The following is a 14,020-nucleotide window of genomic DNA, read 5'->3' as shown; positions in this document are numbered from 1 at the left end:
CCCGGAAGAGGCTGAGCAGTCCCCTGGGAGGGAGGTGACACCCCCAGAGCTCCACCACCCACCCTACTTCCCGCTCACTGCCCACAGTAAGAACAGTGCCCCACGTTGCTTTAATCCATAAAGCCTTTGGATTGACAATTAGTAAAACCTCCTTTATCATTGTGAGAGCAAACAAGACCTCCTAGCAGCCATGCTTGTTAGGTTACTAGGAAAGAGAATGCCTAAAAGCATACACTGTATTTTACAACGATTTGAAGTGGAAAATCCTCTCCAAATCCTCATAAGCCCCACCAGCTCACGCCCACGAGGATGGCTTGAGCCCAACAGTCACATCAACAAGTGTTGGTGAAAATGCAGAGAAATCGCTACCACCAGACACAGCGGGTAGGGACGCATGATGGAGCAGCCGCTTTGGAAAATGGTGTGGCGAGTCCTCAAGCGGGTACACGTGGTGACCACAGAACCTTTGTGCATGCCACTGTGGTACGTTCCCCAGAGAAATGAAAGCATGGCCACACAGAAACCTCGGCCCAGACGGAACCAGCAGCATTAGTCGTAACAGCATGAGATGGCAACCAGCCCAAACCAACAGATGAATAAACACAAGGGATATATCCATACAATGGAACCCGATTCCACTGCCAGGAGGAATGAAATATCAACGCATGCTAGCGCACAGGTGACCCCCAAAGCATGGTGCGGAGTGAAAGTCGCCGGTCACAAAAGCTCATACATAGTGTGATTCCACCCACATGGAGTCAGCACGGGGAAACACACACAGACGGAAAGAGCAGCAGGAGTGCTTAGTGCAGGGAGGGGTGGGAGGGCAAGAGGACACAGAGGGAAGGGATGGTGAAGGACTGGGCTTTTTTTTTAAGATTTATTTTGTTTTTATTTGAAAGACAGAGTGACAGAGACAGGAAGAGATCTTCCATCTGTTGATTCACTCCCCAAATGACTGCGATGGTCAGGACTGGGCCAGGCTGAAGTGAACAACTCCATCTGGTCTCCCTCATGGGTGCAGGGATCCCAGCACTTGGGTCAACTTCTGATGCTTTCCTCAGACGCAAGAGCAGACAGCTGGATGGGAAGTTGAGCAGCCGGGACTCGAACCAGCGCTCTCCTGTTGGACCTGGCGTAGCAGGCAGAGGCTCAACCCACTGCACCACAATGCTGGCCCAGGGCTTTTAAGTGATAAAATGTTCTAAAATCCACAGATGATGATGCTTGTGTTATTTATAAATAATGCAAAGATTCACTGAACTGCATGCTTTAAATGGGTGAATCGTGTGGTATGAAAATGCTATCTAATAAAGTTTTTTTTTAAATGAGCAAACGAAAATACCCCATGAGAAGGCCCACTGTTGGGGCAGCCTTACCCCAGTGGGAAGAAAGAAAGGAGTGAGCAGTGGGAGTGACACAGGGCTTGAGAGGGGGCTATGGCCACCCCACAGGCTTCTGCCTGTCCCCATGAGCCATGGCTGCAGCTGGGACTTGTGGCACTCTGCTGACTCCCAGCTTCCTTGGGGTTCCTGGCTGGCAGCCTCTTCACCCTGCGGGTAGGTGGGTGGAAGGTCCAGACTCCATGCTGAGTGGGGCCCATCCACACTGGCCTTGGCAGCACGGTGAGGCGGTGAGGTGAGTCTGCAAGAGCAGTCAGTGCCTGTAAGAAGGCCAAAGGCAACCTGGACAAACAGTCCAGGAGACACGTTGACCACAGTCGCAGGCTGACCCAAACTGGAGACCACTCCCCCACTGTACAGGGAAATTCTGCAGCAGGTGCCGGTGCCACTGACCAGATCATCTTCTGGAAAATTCTGAAGGAAATGACCAAGTCTTAAAGAAATACTAACAGACAACATCACAGGCCAATCTTTTTGATGCAACACAAGGGTCTCTAAAAGGAAATTTGAAAGAGCATGTCTAAGAGCCAGAAGAAACAAAGCCATTTCCTACACTGACAACTTGGCAATGGCATGTGATGGTTCGAATGTCAAAGCCCTGTGTCCTACAGCAAGAAAACCCCAGGAACCGCTGTGGCTTAGTCTCATTCAGGAGTAGACAAACAAGCGCTTCAGACTTTGGAAACCAAACTTACAGTCAAACCTGCTGGGAGGGCAGGGTGTGAATGTTCAGCAATCTTAGATAAGACTGGTAGGCATCAAGAAAGCCAACATCTGGCTAAAAAGCCCATGAGAGTTTCTCAGGCATGGAAAGCCAAGACTCTGTGGCAAAAAACAAACAAACAAATACCACACACAAAACAAAACAAAAACCTAAATGAAAGATCTGAGTGAGATCCCAGTGGAAAGAACGGGCCATCAAAGGAGGTACCTTTCCCTGAAGGGAGGAGAAAACTTCCACTTTGACTATGGCCTTGTCTAAGTAAGATCAGAATTGGTGAACTCAAGAGGCTTCCATAGCCTTGTCAGCTCATGACCAGAGTCTCGGGTGATTACTGATGCCATAAACAAGAGTGTCAATTGTTAAAACAACAACGGGAGTCACTGTGCACCTACTCCCCATGTAGGATCTCTGTCCTTAATGTATTGTACTATGAGAATTAACGGTAAAACTACTACTCAAACAGTACTCTATACTTTGTGTGTCTGTGTGGGTGCAGTATGTTGAAATCTTTACTTAGTATATACTAAATTGATCTTCCATAAATAAAGATAATTGAAAATGAATCTTGATGAAGAATGGGATGGGAAAGGGAGTGGGAGATGGTATGGTTGTGGGAGGGAGGTTATAGGGGGAAAAGCCACTATAATCCAAAAGTTGTACTTTGGAAATTTATATTTATGAAATAAATGTTGGAAAAAAATAAAAAAGAAAGCCAACGTATGTGTATGCAAGTATGTGTGTGTGCATACAGGTTTTATGTATGTACACACACCACACATTCATCACAAAGTGAGATGTGCAAGGGGTCTTTAAAAAGCTCATGAAAACAAGTATTATTTTTAAAAAAACTATGCATGCATTTCAAACATTCTTCACATCGAAATAAACTTATCTTTGAATTCCATGTCTCCACAGCCATTCTGAAGTGCCCTCCTGTGTGCGATACTATCCTAAAAGCATTGGTAGGGCATGACCTCTCTGAGTGGTGAGGTGGTCAGTTCTACTGGCTGAGAAGGCAATGAACAGAACCCTAAAGTAGTCCAATATGGATCACCAGGGTCTGCAGAGGAAAATCCAGAAGCCAGGAAGGGTGGCACACGAGCCCAAGTGGCTGATGAAGGCGACAACGCTTCCTGAGTGTAAATGTTCAGCATGGCCAACTGCAGAGTGTCAAAGGACCTGTGGGAGACCACCCATGGTTGAGGTCATCCTGGGCAAGCTCTTGGGTACTTGAGGCTTCACAAGCATCTTTTCCCCATTAGCAGGACCTTCCAGGTCAGCACAGTGGACTGCTTCCTGTCGGAAGTAATGCCTTTACTTTTTTTTTTTTTTTTGGACAGGCAAGTTATAGACAGTGAGAGAGACAGAGACAGAGACAAAGGTCTTCCTTCCATTGGTTCACCCCCTAAATGGCTGCTTCAGCTGGCACGCTGTGCCGATCTGAAGCCAGGAGCCAGGTGCTTCCTCCTGGACTCCCATGCGGGTGCAGGGCCCAAGCACTTGGGCCATCCTCCACTGCACTCCCAGGCCACAGCAGAGAGCTGGACTGGAAGAGGAGCAACCGGGTCAGAACCAGTGCCCCAAATGGGACTAGAACCTGGGGTGCCGGTGCCACAGGTGGAGGATTAGCCTAGTGAGCCGTGGCGCCAGCCAATGCCTTTACTTTTGACATCATCTTTGTGCAGTTGTCATATCTGAGGCTTGGCATTAAAATCCATACCTGAGTCTACATTTTAATGAGTCATCATTGGTATAAAATCTTCGCCATTTGTTAATTTCATATAGAACCAAGCTAAAGAAAAGACTGATTTTGTGTAGGTGTTAATATCACGCTGCTGCTGAATGTGCTTGAAGGTAATTGTGAGGTTTCCTTCAACCAATATGGGATGAAAAGCACAAGAACTCATATATTTATTCATATGTAACTAGTGCTCTACCTGCCTGTCACCGGATGTTTCCTATGGATAAGATGCAAAAGACTTAAATTTCTCCTTTAAATTTTAATAACTGTCTCACAAGCTCATAGAAAAAAGATACACCATGATTTCCAAAGCATTATTATTTCTGTGTAATTTTTTTCTATTGTGTTTGCACCTGTGGGTTTAACTATTCTGTTTTGCTATTGATTTTCACAAACCCTATTAAAGATTCATGCCTCATTCTCCTTTCCCCTTGACCTTAAAAATTATTCTTTTCCTTGTAAGACTTGGTCTAAGGTTCAGGGGGTACCCTAAGTATTTTGCTACATTCTCTCAGGCTCACAATAGGTAAGAAGGAAACGTAAGAATATAAGCTATTCTGATTCAAAGTTATTTGGCTTACATAAATTGAACTAGCTTTCATTATTTTCAAAGATACAAAACTTGACTATTTTTCAACACTTTAAAAAATTTTGCAGGCATCATATTTAAAAAGTTTTCTCAATTTGCTAAAGAACTCTGAATGACTTTATCTAACCTATCCCCTTCCCCTTTAGAAGTTCACGTCTAAGTTCATGTATTAGGTGTCCCTTGCCATTCATTTGTTCAGCAAGCACGTGCCAAATATGTGACAGCTGGAATCACTAATCACAGACGATGAGAAGCAGCCTAGAGCTCTGATCAGCTGGGACCCAGCCGTTGGAAGCCCAGAGTCAGCTTCATCACAGTCTTATCTGTCCTCCTGTTGGCCACATGGTGTTTTCTTGTGCCGCTCTGCTCCATCCCTCCTGCTCTCCTTGGTAAAACTACATTTGCCTTTCAGATCCTAGCTCAAACCTGTCTTGTCTCATTCATTTAAAATACAGCTACGGCGCTGACTCCTTGCCAGGCACTGTGCAATACAGTGGTGAATTAAGAGACGTGGTACGCGCCCTTAGGGAGTATCACAGTCTTTTAAAAGAGATGGAAAAGACTGCAAATCAGGAACAAAGACAGGCAGCAACCTGAACACAGCAGCTCGTCGAATAAATATTCTCTGGGTACTTCTGTGACAAGCATGATTCTAGGCGCTTGCTCTGCCTCAGTGGCTACTCCTTTCAGGGGCTCACATCTTAGTGGGGTCAACCAATAAAAGACATACACACACTCAAAGTCTGTTTTAATATGAAGTTAGGAAACATGGGTTTCCCAACAACAGCTGCGACTGAATCTCCTATCCTAAACACTCTTCTGTGATGTGACCTTGTCATTTCCCCAGTAACAGTAAGGACCGATACATATAGAATGAATGAAGCTGTTCCAAGTACAAATGTAACCTGTCATTGGCCTGACACATTTTGCTTCTTGCCTCTTGGAATGCTCACTCTTGGGACACTTCCTCTTGGGATCCAATAGTCATTCTACAAGAAGTCCAGGAAACAAAATGAAGCCACATGAAGTCACATGCTCTGGTGCCCATCAGGAGCTGAGCTCCTCTCTGACAGCAGGCCTCAATGTCAGGCCTCTGCAGAGCCATCAAGGCCACTCTGCCAAGTTGGGCCTCTGGGAGACTGCAGCCCCGGTGACATCTGACTGCAACTCTAGGAGGGACCCCAAGCAATAACTACCCAGCAGAGTACAACCAACAGACCAGCGGGAGACAGTAAATGACAGTGTTAGCCAGCAAGTTCGGGAATGGTTGGTTATTCATCAATAGCCAACGAGGACAGAAATCAGTGAAGTCAACGGACAAAGCCAAACTTTAGATCAGGGAAAAGGAGATGCTGTGGCTTCAATGTCTCCCCAGAGGTTCACGTGTCACCAGCTGTCCCCAGGGTGGCAGTACTGGGAGGTGGTGAGGACTTTATGAGCTGGGGCCTTCGGGGAAGACCTTAAGTCTCAGGGGCACAATCCTCAGAAGGGGATACTGGTCTCCTGGAGTGAGTTCTTGAGAGAGCAGGATTTTTTTTTAAAGCCTGAGCCTGGTCCATACCCGCTGTTCTTGCCGGCTCAAGATGTGAACCCTGGGTTCCGCGTGTGCTCCGCCGCTGGGCAATAATGTAATAGAGCTGAGAGGGCCCACCAGGACGGAGCTCACACGGATGTCACTGAGCTCAGCGAGTCTTCTCTCCATAAGTAGCTCGTGTTCGGGATTTCATTATACAGTGAAACAACGCTGACTAACACAGGCGCTCAGATGTGCTGAGGCAGAGAGGATGCGGGCTTTAAAAATGTGAAGGGGATGAGGGGTCAGCTGGGCAGCCACCCTGCTCCCTCTCGGACTCACCTCATGCTTTTTTCTTAATGACCTGGTCAGTGACCACCACATCAGACCACAGTTGTACACATGTGGCCTTAGCCTACTGGACCACAAACACCTTAAGCTATGGCATTGCATCTTCTACCTCTTGTACTCCCAGCACCTAACATCTGGAGGAGAGTTGATCCTTGAAACGTAACTGGAATAATGATTCTCTTAAGGGCTTCCAGTAGGAGCCGGCGTTGTGGCATAGTGGGTAAAGCCACCACCTGCAGTGCTGGCGTCCCATGTGGACACCAATTCGAGTCCCAGCTGCTCCACTTCCGATCCAGCTCTCTGCTATGGCCTGAAAAAGTAGCAGAAGATGGCTCAAGTCCTTAGGCCCTTGCACCCACATGGGAGACCTGGAAGAAGCTCCTGGTTCCTGGCTTCGGATCGGGTCCAGCCATTGTGGCCAACTGGGGAGTGAACCAGCAGATGGAAGACACCTCTCTCCCTCCCTTCCTCCCTCCCTCTCTGCCTCTCCTTCTCTGTGTAACTCTTTCAAATAAATAAATACATCTTAAAAATAAAAAATACTACCTGTATCATTCTCTTTCTGGAAAGAAAACATCTATCATCAGTTCTGAGAACTCCTAAGTCACTTTGGAAATTCAGAGCTGCCACCAAGTAAGAGTCTTATGTGGGTCTGGGATCTTGCATTCCCAGTATCAAAAACACAGGCAACAAGGGGAGGATCGAAGAGAAACCCAGCACTATCAGGCATCTTCAGAAAATTCATGGAGGGTGTTGGTAACAGTTAAGGCACCACTCAGGATGCCCACATCCCACATCGGAGGCCCTAGGTTCAAGCCCAGAACTCCTCTCAACTCCAGTTTCCTACTGATGTATACTCTCGGAGGCAGAGTGTGATAGCTCTGATACTTGGGTTCCTGCCTACCTGGAAGACCCAGACTGAGTTCCCAGCTCCTGGCTTTGGTCTGACCCAGCCCTGGCTGCTACGGGCATTCCAGTCTGGAGTGAATCGGTGGATAGATCATCTCTGTGTGCCCCATGTACATGTCTGTCTCTGTGTGTATGTGTCTTTCCAATAAATAACACTTTTTAAAAATCTTTGAACTTCATGGAAAATATGTATCATGAATAAACTATGCATGGATTTCAATTTTTGCATCCAAATTAACTCATCTTTTAGGTGCATGTCTCCATGAACTTGGACGTACCCTCACGATTCCTACTGCATTGAAGTTACTAAGTAGGTGATTATTTCTGTCTACCAGAAGCCTTTCTCCAATTGGAAGCGCTTCAAATTCAGTTTGGCCAAAACAGAATTTAGGTTGTTCCTCACAAAACTAGAAAAAGAGCAGACTTCTAAGATAGAAGGAGATGACTGTTAAATTCTACAAAGAGTTCTAGGAGGAACAGCACTGAGAAAAGATCCCAAGTGAGCTCCCTGGAGTTCACCACTTCCCAGATTGGCACACATTCCTACCCTCTTTCTCCATTCGTTATCTTCCCACATAGTGTTAACTGATGTAAAGCAGCTAGTGATTGGTGCTAGCCTAGCCTATCACACTGCTCTCAGCTCTGGATCTCAAATGAGTGGATGAAGAGCTGCCTTTGAGGGCTGGAGCGCAAGAGGAGAGGGAAGGAGAATGCAAGACCAGGCCCAATCCATTTTTCCTGCCTACCAGTCCCACCCTTGCTGGACTCCTCATTTTACCCAGCTACACGATCCCCCTGTGTCTTGACTCAGTCATTCCTCTGCCTAGAGGGTCCCCTTCCCCCTCCATTTTATCTGTCAAAACTGTACCCTTCTTTAAGGCCCCGCCTAAATGCTATTACCCCTTAAAGACTTCCTGAATGTATCATCCAAAAGAGTCGCATGCTACTTTGCAAGTGTATAACATGGTACAGCGTTTCACGCAGTTATTATCCTAAGCTCTGTGGAGTAAAAATTCTCTTCTTTGAAAGGTAGAAACACAACTTCCATCCAGTAGTTCACTCCCCAGATGCCTATTCCACCATAGCCACGGCTAGGCCAGCCTGAAGCTAGAAACCGGGAACTCAACCTAGGTGATCCACATAGGTGGGCAGGAAACCAACCACTTGAGCATGAGGTGTTGCCTCCCAAGGTGCACCTTAGGAGGAAGCTTGAATTGAAAGCAGAGCCAGGACTCCAATATGGGATATGTGTGTCCCACTTGGGTTCTTAACTGCTAGACCAAATGCCCCTCCTAGGGGTAGAGCTTCTGCACTGCTGTCTCCCTTACCTCCATCTCCTCAGCACTAAGTAGTGCCTGGCACATCACGGCTATGAGCAATGGGTATTTAGCTAAGTGGACGCGTGGACTGAAAGAATGAATACAGTTGCATGCATACCATCCCACTGTCCATATTTACAGAACCCTGTGCCGGGAGTACTGATCCCATACATCAGATTTAAAAGGATTAAGTGACCTTCACAAGTCTTAGGGTGAGCCAGCAGTTGGGGCTCTAACTCGGCTCTCTTGGCTCCAGAAGCAATAGCATCTTTTCCATCCATGCCATGGTTCCATGACCCCTCTGGAAATATTTTTATGGAAAGAGAGAAAGACATCCTGCAGCTTGTTTGGCTGGCTGCTGAGCTGTCATCTTCACACATCTCTGAACCATTTTGCCCTCACAATCCTCATAGTAGGGTAAGGCACGCTTTCCAGCTTCATTCAGTATTGGGCATTTTTTTTTTTTTTTTTTTTGTGCTGCACTGCTGTATCCGCCTCCACCAGCTCATGCAACCCTGACTCCCCCATGCCCTCATCCCCAGCCTGTCCTGGGATCTCAGCTCACTGCATGGCCTCTCAGTGCCAAGGTAAGTGATTCCAGTCACTTTCACCTTGTCTGAATCTAACCTGTTCTAGATTTTGCTTTGCTGCTTTGTTATTAAGTCAGATTCAGGATTCATAGATGTTTTTCTCTGTTTCTTACAGAAGTCTCTTTATGAGAATCTCATGTGTAATATCTGGGATAAGTACTAGAAGTATAAAGATTAATTAGGAAAACTACAGACCAGGAGCTACAGCATAATGCAGGGGCTCCACAAATGAGACCTGGAGGTTTCCCTCCCATCTGGGCATAGGGAGGAAGAGAAGCTAAGACCCTGGGAAGGACAATACCAGCGGTCATAATTGTGATGTTCATGTGTTCTTGTAGGGGAGTCAAAGGATGACTCTCACCTTACAGTTCTGGAACATTCTTTGTCAAGATGAGATTCATCGTGCATTGAAAACTTGGTCCCAGCGTCACAGTGTTGAGAGATGGCAGAATCTTGAAAAGATGGACCAAGAGGGAGGTAATTCATCATGTCATGGAGACACTACCCTAGGAAGGCATAAATGCTTTTCTCACAAGTGTGTGGTGGTCTCACAGGATTGGAGTAGTTCCCTTGACAGCAGGTTGCTATAAACTAAATCGATTCCACGTGCCTGACATCTTCCACATGAGCCACTTGCCACCATCCGCCACGCTCTGAGGTAGCAGGAGGTTCTTGCCGGACACAGCTGTCCAAACTTGGACTTCTCAGCAAAAACAAATCTCTTTTCCTTATAAAGTACCCAGGCTCGGATGTTGTGTCATAGCAACATAAACAGACTAAGCTAACCAAGGCCAAAAAGCAGAGTTGGTAAGTGATGGATGCGGGGAGGGGGAGTGAGGTAACAGGCAGAACTGAAGAATGGCTGCCAAGAACAAGTGTGAGATTCCAACTCTGTGCTGGGCAGAGATGCAGGCGACGTCTCTCGTGAAGCCAGCCCAGCCAGAGGGGCCAAAGACATAAAAGGAAATACATCACTCACAGCCACTGGATCTGAGAATTAATGACTACAGCACACGGTATCATTTCAACCTACACCTGTGGAGCTGGAAGCCGCACCTGCAGCCTAGCAGTAGAGCCAGTGTCTCCATCTACTGGCCTCAGCCAGGGGGAGATACGGGTTGGAACTCACTGCTTCAGACTCACTCACCACAAGATCCCAAGTTCAGTTCCTGGCTGAAGTTCAACACCTGTAATTTTCCTACCTGTGCACAGTCTATCACAACATTCCCTATACACAGTCATTACACACTCAAGTCAACTGGTTATACACGTGGGTGACAAGGGAACCCACACCCAGTGCTCCGAGGTGAGCGTGGTCAAAGACCCCAACCTGCCTCTACCCCATGAGCAGTTCACAGAAGAAGGTTCTCAGGCTACTCCTAGGAAATGCAAATACCGAGTCTCCCCTGATCTCCGATTTAACTCTCCATGGTTTCAGGTACCTGCAGTCTAGCACAGTCTGAAAAATCAAATGGAAGAATCCAGAAATAAACTCCAAGTTTTAAACCATACAGTGTCTGAGTAGTATGAGGAAGGCCCACACCATCCCACTGTACTCTGGCTAGGAGACTGACTGTCACAGGGCCACAGTCTTGTGCTCAAGGAACACTTACTAAGGCTACACACAATGCCCAAGTCACGCCTCCTTCCCTCATCATTGGCATTGAGTTGTCTGACACCCTCTCACGAAGAAAGGTGAGGAGAGTACAGTAAGGTATATTGAGAGACAGAGACAGACACCTAAGTTTTAGTACGGTATATGTTAAACTTGTTCCATTTATTAGTTATTGTTTATCTTTTACTGTGCCTAATGTATACATTAAACTTTATCATGTGGGAGATCCAGAGGAAACTCCTGGCTCCTGGTTTTAGCCTGGCCCAGCACCTGCTGCTGCAGCCATTTGGGTAGTTAAAGCGGATGGAAGATACTTCTCTCTCTCTCTCTCCCCTCCCCTCCCCAACTCTGCCTTTCAAAGAAATGAAATACACCTAGAGGAAAAAAACTGTAAATAAATGTATAAGGACAAAAACACACCAAATTCAGGATATTGATTGGTTCTATGGCAAAATAATGACGACTGTTTTAAAAACCCAAAAGCATAACAAAACAGACGTGTGAATTAAGAGTTTAGGTCCACAAAGGCCCTCCCCTCCCACAGCCATCAGCCTGTACCCAGTGCAGACAATGTCGGCGAGAGGGAGCCCACACCGGGGAAGCACAGTCAAACCGCAAACACAGAGCTCCGCAAGGCTTAATGAAGCGACTGGGGAATGGAGGGAGACTTACACAGGGACAAATGGTCTGAAAATTCTGAAAAGCAAATTTTCAGGTTGTGACTATCACTCATTTGCCTAGGAGACGCACTCTAAGATTAGGTGCAAAAGGAATTGGAAATCAACTACTAAAGGATTCTACTGCAAATCCTGCATGGGAGCAGGAAATTCCTTTCGAGAACAGCTAATTGCCTCCCCAAAGTACCCGACAAGCTCAGATGTCCGTATGCTGACTTGGGTTAAAAGAAACACACACCTGTTTGGTGTATTTAAGAAGCGATCTGTGCACCCAGCTTCCTGGGCACAATAACGGGCTAGGCGGGGATCAGCGAAGATCGTGGTGTTCTTTGATGGACATTCACTCGGTAACAAGGACTAGGTGGCGTTTGCAATGACCTCGACACACTGTGTTACCCTTCACAATACCACATCAAGCAGGCCTCCCTTCCACTCTGCAAGCAGGCACCGTGAAGTTAACCTCGCACCACATGGGATATCTGTAACGGAGCAGTCACGTTCCACAGCAGTGAATCCCAGAGTAGCTTAGGGTTCTCCCTGCATTAATTTTCAATAACCTCAGGATTCTAATCCAAGGAGAGTATTTATGAAAATTAATTCTTTCTAGTACATCTTAAACTCTAAAATGCTTAAAATACCTCAAAAGGAAGGGAAAAGGAAAGAATCTTATGCTATCTGACATGTAGTTGTGTCCCCCAGTTTTCAAAACAGATATTAGATGCCTAGTGTCTTACCCCTTGCCTCTCATTGGGATGCTGTGGAATGAGAAGACAAATGGATGGCTTTCTTGGGACCTCATTAGCATTTAGACAGGTGCACAGACATTGTTTTGGTCACAGCCAGTGTGTTAAACACAACGCTAAAAAGCCCTGTCTGTTCCTCTCTCCCTCGGAACAGCAGCTGGGGTGGGAGCTTGCACAATCACCACCAGGACCAACGCTCAGATCTTGGCTGGAGGAGGAGTTGCTCTAACGGCAGGACTCCCTGGAGGTGGTGCTGTCCCAGCGCACATCCCCAGAACAGGCGACGCGGGGTCCAAGCTCTCCAAGCTCTGAGTGCCAGCAAATCCATCGGCTGGGTTCTGTCATTCACCAGACCCAGAAAGAAAGCACCAGGAAATCCTACAAGGGCAAGAAGTACAAGCTCCTGGGCCTGCGGCCCGGGAAGACACATGCCATGCACCGCCGGCTCAAAGAGCAGGAGGAGAACCTGGAGACCAAGCAGCAGCAGAGAGGGCGGCTCTGCCCTGTGCAGGCGTACAGGGTCCAGACCTGAGCCCCACCCTCAATGAAAACAGCAAACGGACAACAAAAACCCTCTACATACTTACTGCATGCAGGTAAGTTTCTGGAATTCAACAGGGGCCACTAAGGTTTTCAACCAGGACTCTACGCCCCAGAAAGCTTTTTGTCTACTGTGTACTAACAACTGAATTTCAGCCAGGTTCACCTTCCCGTCGTCTCGCTCACTCTCACACCATGGCCACAGCTCTTTTCTCTGCATAACCCCGTACTCCTGGATTGACCATGGAGAGAGAACACTCAGTAACGAACTCGAGCAATGTCAGCTTTCTGAGCTCTTTTTCAAGAAAAGCCCCAAGTCGTTGCCTTTGCATCCCTTCGTGCTGGGCTGTGAGGTGTGGTCCAGGCTGCTGCATGTTGTATTCTTGCGATATTCTGGACTTCCAGAGAGTCCTTATCTCTCAGAGACACTACTGAAATATTTATGGAATGGTAAGATGTCTGGGATTTGCTTCAAAACAATACGGGCAGAGTATACATGAAAGAAAGTTGGCCGTGGGTTGATAACTGCTGAACCTGGCAATGGCTACATGGGGTTAATTCTGCAGTTCTGCTGCTCGTTTTCCCAAATACAACCTTTGGCAGGAAGAGTCAGCTAGCATGAAGACATGAGACAGGCCAGGAGAGCTGGGGCTGGGGGCGTACGCAGGCACGGTGACCTGGCTGCAGAGATGGGAAAAAATATGATCAGAAAGACTCGGACCAGTCAGTCCAAAGATGGCTTTATAGTGACACAGCTGAGAAATAAATACAAACATAATGTGATTTGTGTTCTAGAAAGATCCTGCTGAAAGAAAACAAGGAATAGGTTTTTGTTCTAAAGGGGGACAGATAAAGAAGGTTGGGTAGAGATGACTCAGCAGCCTGGCCAGAGGCCACAGTCTGAGTTCCAATGCCAATTGGAAGCTGTGGGTGCAGCTACCTCCCCAACCTCATCAATGTCTCTGATATACACAAAGGCCTTATCCTAATAGGTTGTGCACTGGGGTGTGTATTTGTACAAACATGTGGGTGTGTGGTACAGTGCGTGTATACAAACTCAAAAATAGTCCACTGCGTGATAATCCGGTGTGGTGGGCACAGCAAGATGGTCCCTACCAAGAACGAACTCTGCAGAGCAGCAGATGAGAGACAGAGATGCCCAGCAACTGGCCCGCATGGCAGAGCCCCAGGCTCTGCTCGCCAGAGAATAGTCAAGTCCATCCCACCTGGGAATTCAGGTCAGGAGACCCTTGCTGCCGAAAGCCAGTGGCAATCTCAACTACAGCCCATATGTATGAATATATTC

At 47.1% G+C, this 14,020-nt stretch overlaps 1 protein-coding gene across 5 annotated transcripts in view; it reads right to left on the bottom strand.

Moving 5' to 3' along the window:
• HHAT (hedgehog acyltransferase) overlaps positions 1-14,020 on the bottom strand; it is a 310,399-nt gene that overhangs the window by 174,253 nt on the left and 122,126 nt on the right. The window lies entirely within an intron of this gene.

Source organism: Lepus europaeus, chromosome 14 (assembly GCF_033115175.1).
Source record: "Lepus europaeus isolate LE1 chromosome 14, mLepTim1.pri, whole genome shotgun sequence".
Classification (NCBI taxonomy): Eukaryota; Metazoa; Chordata; class Mammalia; order Lagomorpha; family Leporidae; genus Lepus; species Lepus europaeus.
The sequence above is the reverse complement of the archived record's forward strand: the minus strand, read 5'-3'. Positions and strand labels throughout refer to the sequence as shown.